Here is an 8,340-nt window from a genome sequence, read left to right as displayed (position 1 = left end):
TGGAAAGGAAGATTAGAAACCTTTGTTACTAAATGTTATTGATGTTTAGCTAGCATAGGCCATAAGGAATAGTGCTATTGGGATACTAGAAATAGCAAATGAGATGCCAGTATGTGGTTATATCTTGAGTTTTGGTATGTTTTATGACGAAGGACGTTTAAACAATTATAGTCAGACGAGAATGGGGGTAGGATAATGGTAATATGTACAAATAGATTTGATTTAAAATATTGGAATTAATATGAATCATGGGTGACTGTGAAAGAAATGCACAAAAACTTTTTGTAACCAACTGTATGTAAGAAAAGAGGGTTTTTTGTGTTGTCTCTGTTTTTAAAACTAAAAATAAAAAAACTTTTAATTTAAAAAAGTTCCAAATTGTTTATTAACTAAATTAAAGAATCTTGAAATAAGTAGTGGAATGTTTCTGGACATGCACTCATAAGAGCTTTTTATGCACAATTATATAATCTGAGCTGTAATTCTGCCATGAGTTATTGTTCTAACGTCTGTAGTTTAACATGGGTTTACATGGAGATAGGCACAATATAGAATAAACAAAGTGGATTTAATAAAATAGACAAGTGATTTGGGAATTGGGGCCATCAAGCCCCAAATACAATAAATAGAATAAATTATTAGACATATGGGAAAGAATATTAATTGTATTTCATGAATGTAAAATTTAATTGTATTTATGTAACTTTAAATGTCATTTTTGTTCTGATCAATCATGTTTTTGTTTTGGACTTGACTATCTTAAAGTAAAACCCTTATTTTACCACTAATATACCTGCTATGTCTCTTCCACTATCATATTCTCCCTATTCCTATTTTATGGGATATTGGGATAAATCAGGGACAAGACAGGGTAAGTGTTCACTTTCACTATACCAAAGGCCTGACATATAGTATGGTTTATTATATCTCCTTTCCTGAAATTCTGTGATTTATTATTTTGGAACACAAATCACAAACTTGCCCTGGTGAAATCTCCAATATAACTGAAAATTCAATACCCAGTTATTTTACAGGTGAAACTCTAAAAATTAGAATATCGTGCAAAAGTTCATTTATTTCAGTAATGCAACTTAAAAGGTGAAACTAATATATGAGATAGATTCATTACATGCAAAGCAAGATAGTTCAAGCCGTGATTTGTCATAATTGTGATGATTATGGCTTACAGCTCATGAAAACCCCAAATCCACAATCTCAGAAAATTAGAATATTGTGAAAAGGTGCAACATTCTAGGTTCAAAGTGTCCCACTCTAAGCAGCTAATTAAGCCATAACATCTGCAAATGGTTCCTGAGCCTTTAAATGGTCTCTCAGTCTGGTTCAGTAGAAATCACAATCATGGGAAAGACTGCTGACCTGACAGTTGTTCAGAAAACCATCATTGACACCCTCCATAAGGAGGGAAAGCCTCAAAAGGTAATTGCAAAAGAAGTTGGATGTTCCCAAAGTGCTGTATCAAAGTAAATTAATAGAAAGTTATGTGGAAGGGAAAAGTGTGAAAGAAAAAGGTGCACAAGCAGCAGGGATGACCTCAGCCTGGAGAGGATTGTCAGGAAAAGGTCATTCAAAAGTGTTGGGGACTTTCACAAGGAGTGGACTGAGGCTGGAGTCAGTGCATCAAGAGCCACCATACACAGATGGATCCTGGACATGGGCTTCAAATGTCGTATTCCTCTTGTCAAGCTGCTCCTGAACAACAAACAATGTCAGAAGTGTCTTACCTGGGCTAAAGAAAAACAGACCTGGTCCAAAGTGGTCCAAAGTCCTCTTTTCTGACGAGAGCAATTTTTGCATCTCATTTGGAAACCAAGGACCCAGAATATGGAGGAAGAATGGAGAGGCACACACTGCAAGATGCTTGAAGTCCAGTGTGAAGTTTCCACAGTCTGTGTTGATTTGGGGAGCCATGTCATCAGCTGGTGTTGGTCCACTTTGCTTCATTAAGTCCAGGGGCAACGCAGCCATCTACCAGGAGAGTTTTGAGCACTTCATGCTTCCTTCCGCAGACGAGCTTCATTTTCCAGCAGGACTTGGCACCTGCCCACACTGCTAAAAGTACCAAAACCTGATTCAATGACCGTGGAATTACTATGCTTGATTGGCCAGCAAACTCACCTGACCTGAACCCCATAGAGAATCTATGGGGCATTGCCAAGAGAATGATGACAGACATGAGATTGAACAATGCAAAAGAGCTGAAGGCTGCTATTGGAGCATCCTGGTCTTCCATAACACCTCAGCAGTGCCACAGGCTGATGGCTTCCATGCCACGGCACATTGAGGCAGTAATTGCTGCAAAAGGGGCCCAGACCAAGTACTAAGTACATATGCATGCTTATACTTTTCAGAGGTCTGATATTGTTCTATGTACAATCCTTGTTTTATTGATTGCATGTAATATTCTACTTTTCTGAGATTGTGGATTTGGGGTTTTTATGAGCAGTAAGCCATAATCAATCACAGTTATGACAAATCACAGCTTGAACTACCTTGCTTTGCATGTAATGAGTTTATCTCATATATTAGTTTCACCTTTTAAGTTGCATTACTGAAATAAATGAATTTTTGCACGATATTCTAATTCTTTGAGTTTCACCTCTATATATAGAACTTGTGTGGGGAGGAAACATATTGGTCTACCATGAACTACATAGTCATCCTGGATGTGGAACACCACATAGAAGAGCTAGTGCAGAAAGGTAAAATACAGAACAGCCTTTGGGTTGTATGTTACACTGAGCCCAAACCATTCCACTAACACCCTAGAGACTAAAAGATAATTTAATGCCCTGCAGCACCTGAAGATTTAACCCACAGATTCCAACCAGAGTGCAATCTCTGTAATTTAGAGAGCCTCTGGAAAAGTCACTTAAACAATTCCCATATAAAATGTGAGTCCATCCAGAAAAATGACAGTTACTGACTAGGGACTGCATCTCCTTATTTACACCTGTTATACCAACTAAGAACAACTGGTTTTCTTAAAGTTGGTCACCCAGGTGATACCATAACCATGCAATATAAATACAATTGCAAGTGAGCAATTGAAAGAACTGGCTATCCGATGAGAAGATCTTATCCATTTGTTCTGCCACAGGTCTCTTCCTCCTTCCGTTTCAGCTTTCACAGTTTAATCACACATTCCCTTATATACAGTATAAATATTTAGCACCTCCATAGCACTTCACAGTTTCAAAGCACAGCACAGACATTTAACTAATTAATCAGCAATTTGTTAGTTAAATAATCATTACTATTTACACATAGCTCAGCCTTAATTTGTTGTCCATGTAGTGGAGGGAATCATGATTGCAATGTGAGTAAAGCAATTCTTGATTGTACTTAACTAATAAAAATGTGCATTTTCTACCTCAGAATTCCTGGTTGCTTCTTTGAGTGCACTCAGCGCATTCATTGAGGAGTGAGACCAAGAATATCACAGAAGCAGGGGGGAAATATATGATTGTACTGACCTGTTGTGGCAGAAATAAATTCAAATTAGGGCAATTCTACCTTTGCTGTTCAAAACAGCCCCATTGCTTGGTCTGAGGCTTGTTTCTAAGTCTACATGGTTGCTACCTAAAAGTGTCAAAGCAGCTACAACTGGGAGATATCTTGGTAGGCCTTCCTGGATAGGGATTTATATATTTCTCTTTCTGATTTGATTCAGAACTGGCCTTTTATAGACATTAAGACCAGTGATGGGTTGCCAATTTTTTTACTACCAGTTTGGGCGTGCTCGTTTGAGCAATGCTTCTGTGCATGCGCAGAAGCATCCAGGTGGGTGGGTGGAGCCTCCCTCCACCTCTACTACCGGTTTGCCCGATCCAGGCTGACCCAGAAGCAACCCACCTCTGATTAAGTCCTCCAGAATCTTAAGAACCTTCGTGAAAAATATCATTTTCTCTAGCTAGACTGCCAGATTTTGGGGTTCATTTTCATTGGTCTTTCAGGTCAAGAGCAATAGTTGATGCAACAAGGTTAATTCACACTAAAATTTTCAATATAAGGCCATGAAGATCTGACTCTTTTGACAGGCTCTGGGGTAGAGTGATTTGTAGGCTGCTCAGAAACTGTATCATGGGCTGCTCTGTTTCTTATATGATTGTATTTGTGTTTTCAATACTTCTTTTCTTGCTTTGGCAACTAAGGCTAACAAACTGATGAAATAAATAAATGTAAGACTGACACAAATTACAGGATACATGGAATTTGAATAGATGTTTGGTTCGCTTTTCATCCCCTCCTCCAAATAATCTAAGTACAGTAATATATTAAACTGATGAACAAATTCTGGTTTATGTAGGTCCAATTTAGCAACATCAGTTTTCATTAGCTTCAGCCTTAATAAAGCCCACAGGCTAGGCTTTGAACAAAATCATTATTGAAGTGAACAAATAATGTTGGCATAATAAAGGGTTAATCAGTGTTATTGTACATCAGCTACTGCATGGGAAATATGCCCATGGGGCTTCAAATGAGATATTTTCTCTCTTCCTTCTTGCACATGGATATTGAAGTTGAAGCCAACATAACAATGTGCAAATCCTATATCATCACAAACCAACCTTATAGTTGTCCGTGAATCTATATAGACTCACTGGAAGGTAACCTCTATATTTTTAAAAACATAAGATGTTTTTGATTAAAAAAACCCATTGTTCTTTCAATTCTCATATTTGCAAAGTTCTTTTTTTGCAGGGGGGGATTTTATTCTGCTAGGGCAGATAAACAGTCAAATTTATGCAAGATTTAGGATTATTTATACTAAACAGTCTCAAGCTTTTTTCTTTGTATCATCCTACATATCCTTCTTTTGCAGTGTTTTTGTGATTCTCTGTTTCAGAATTCTTTCTTTATGGTTTTCAAATTTAAATAAAATTGCAAGCTTTGGTTTGTTGTGAAAGAGAAGGAATAAGATTATAGAAAGAAAAGAAGAAAGGGCACAGTTGAATGAATGCCAAATCATAATTTGGAATTTAACTCCAAGGCACTGTATGGCATTTCACAAACGATTCTGAAGCTTATATATATATAGTCCATAATCTTTTCAAATATGTGCAAGCACCCAGTATTACAGCAAATCTGACAGCATACATGAAAATTGACTTTATGTATTGTGCTATGACCTGCTTACTTAACTACAACTTAACAAATAAACCACAATTGGCTGGGCTTATAGAACTTTCTAAGCCATAAATTGTAGTTTATAAACAGAGCAGACACATTTACAGAATACACCAAGCAAAAAACACATAAATCACATTACAGCTTAGTGCAATGTGGGAAGCCAGGTATTGCGCAATGTCTTTGACAACTAATAAAAATGCAGTCAGTGCAGTAGTCAGGTATGCACTTAGTCAATACAAAATGCAGCAGCTAGATTACTGACATGGTCTGAAAAATTTTGGTTTAAAATAGCTTCGCAGCCTGTTCATGAATCAAATTAAAGTGCTTTAAATTCTTAAACAGCTTTGGAGAGAGTACTTGAAGGACTGCCTTCTCCCATGTGAACTTGGCTTACCTGCAAAGATCAACTTCTGACGCACCTTCTGGCTGCCTCTAGCAAAACTGTTTCCAGCACAGCATGAATTCAGAATGCTTGTCTACAGGGAGGCTCACCTGGTGCGATTTTCTGGGGCTTTTTCACACTAAACAGGATTGTTTTTATTTTTTTCACTTCTTAAGAAAATCAGTTGGATTTACTTTTATCTGCCAGGCAGTGTTATTGTTTGATCTGTCGTGCTGCAAATGTGATGCTTGATCTTACTGTTTTAATGGTTTTTATGAGTCATCTAGAAAGTAGTACAGCTAAGGGCAGCATGGCATTTTTTAAAAGCCGGTTCTCAGATTCATACGAATTTGAATAGCTGTTATTAAAACAAGCAGCATGTGAAGTTGCTCCCTTTCACAAGAGTCAAATTCCCCCCTCCCCCGCTTTACATAGAAAGCATCCAAGAAAGGAGCAAAACCTCCTCACTCTTTTGCCTACCTATAATCTATAGGTCTTTCATTTCAAGGCAGACTGCTCACCAGAATTCTTGCATTGGTATTTTAATCATTATTTAAATACATTTTACAAACTGGAATTTAGAGAATATTGCTTTTATGATTAAATGTTTTGAGTCCAGTCTGCTTCCAGACACCTGACATTTAAAAAAAATGAAATAAAATAACCTAATAAGTCTAATATATAGTAAGATTTTTAATTTGAAAGCTAAGCGATGAGCTTTTTGAAGAAAACATATTAGCAATAGTAATAGCACTTACACCTATATACTGCTTCATGGTGCATTACAGCCCTCTGTAAGTGGTTTACAGAGTTAGCATATTGCCCCCAACAATCCAGGTCCTCATTTTACCCACCTCAGAAGGATGGAAGGCTCAGTCAATCTTGAGCCGGTGAGAATTGAACTGCCAAACTGCTGACAGCAAGTGTTCAGCAGAAGTAGCCTGTACTAGAGCATTCTAACCACTGGGTCACCACAGCTCATAAGATACACATGGGAAGAGCAATAAATTGGAAAAAATACACCTAGATTTAAAAAGAAAAAATGGTTCTTGCTTCTGGCATTGGGTTATTTTCCAAAAGTCCTCAAATGCAATATAGCAGGTGGAATAATTATCAGTATGTCAAGATGATTTGGGAATTTGGAATGAAGGGATTAAACAATTAATGCATGACATAAGAGTGAGAAATAGGTGGAGAAATGGAAGAAAAAGAATTGGGGGTGATTCAAGATGGCAACAGGGTGAAAGCTCTTTAAAGATTTCTTAGAGTTTTTTCATTTCTTTTACTTAATCTCTTACTTAGTATCTTAAGTATTTTGCACCCAACAATATTAATGCTAATTAAGGATGCAAAACTATAAAGCAAGAACAAAAAGAAAGAGAAAGATCAACAAGAAAGTTGTGGTTGAAGTGAGTTGATAAATTCTTCAAAAAAGGAAAAATGAGAGGTTTAAAGAAGAAAAGGCAATACATGATGCGGTGAATGGACATTGTAAAATAAATAATGGCTTGCAAAACTATAAAGTAATGGACTAATAGAGAGAATGTTATTGGTATAAATTGGATGTAGTTGTTTCTTTTTTTAAAATAATAGAATTGTCTAATTTTTCCACTTGTTAATTTCTCCTTACCTTAGTATGATGGTTATAGATGAATGTACCATACTTAAGGTGACCAGATGTCCCGATTTTGGTGGGACAGTCACGATTTCTAACAATTTGTCCCGTGTCCCGCTGCGTTTTTAAAAAGTCCCGATTTTCTGGCTTCATGTTGAAAGCGCAATGGATTTGCTTAAGAAATCCTAACCAGGGCAAGACAAAAGACACTCTGTCTAACCTCTCTCTCTGTCCCAGTACTTTCATTGAAGATATTAAAACATTAAAGAAAGAAAACAGAACCCCCCCCCCGCCCCTTTTACTTACTTTTATAAGAAAAGATGATCCAGTACCATAGAGCTCCAGGAAATACTTTGGCTAGAGTAGTAGCGACTGTTCCTTCCTGGATTTCCTGGAGGGGAGGGGCACGGAGGTTGGAGGTCAGCTTGTGTGGGAAAAATGGTGGCAAGGTTTCTTTGAAAAATATTTCCCTGGGACTAATTTCACCATTTTAATTTGCTCTACATCATTCTGGATTGACTTAGAGTGCCTGCCTGCTGGTAAGTGAGCCGGGTTTTTTTCTTTTATTTTTTTAATGTATTTTAAAATAATATTTTATTTATTGTGCATAGGATTTTTTAAAATAGTTTTATTCTGTGTGGATTCTTTTTTTAAATTGTCTTAGACTATTTAAAAAAGATTCTATCAAAAAAAAATTAAAAGAAATCATTTTAAAAATTCTATGCACAATACTTTGAAATGTATTGTGCATAGAATTTTTAAAAATAGTTTTACATCAATTTATTCTGTGTGGAATAATTTGAAATGTTTTACTTCAATTTATTATGTGTGGATTCTTTTTTAAAATTGTCTTAGACTATTTAAAAAAAGATTCTATCCAAAATACAAAATACCAGCTGCAGTTATTCACTTAAGAACTGTGGCAAGAAAGGTGGTATAATGCGTTTAGTGACCAAAGTTACAATGGCATTGAAAATAGTGACTGATTACCATTTTTCACACTTAGCGACCATTTTCACTTAGTGACCATTGCAGCATCCTCATGATCACGCGATCAAAATTTTGATGTTTGGCAACAGATTCGTATTTATGATGGTTTCAGTGTCCTGGGGTCATGTAATCGCCTTTTGTGACCTTTTGACAAAGTCAAATGGGGAAACTAGATTCACTTATGTTACTAACTTATCAGCTG

The sequence above is a fragment of the Thamnophis elegans genome, chromosome 9, assembly GCF_009769535.1.
Source record: "Thamnophis elegans isolate rThaEle1 chromosome 9, rThaEle1.pri, whole genome shotgun sequence".
Classification (NCBI taxonomy): Eukaryota; Metazoa; Chordata; class Lepidosauria; order Squamata; family Colubridae; genus Thamnophis; species Thamnophis elegans.
Note: the sequence above shows the minus strand (reverse complement) of the source record.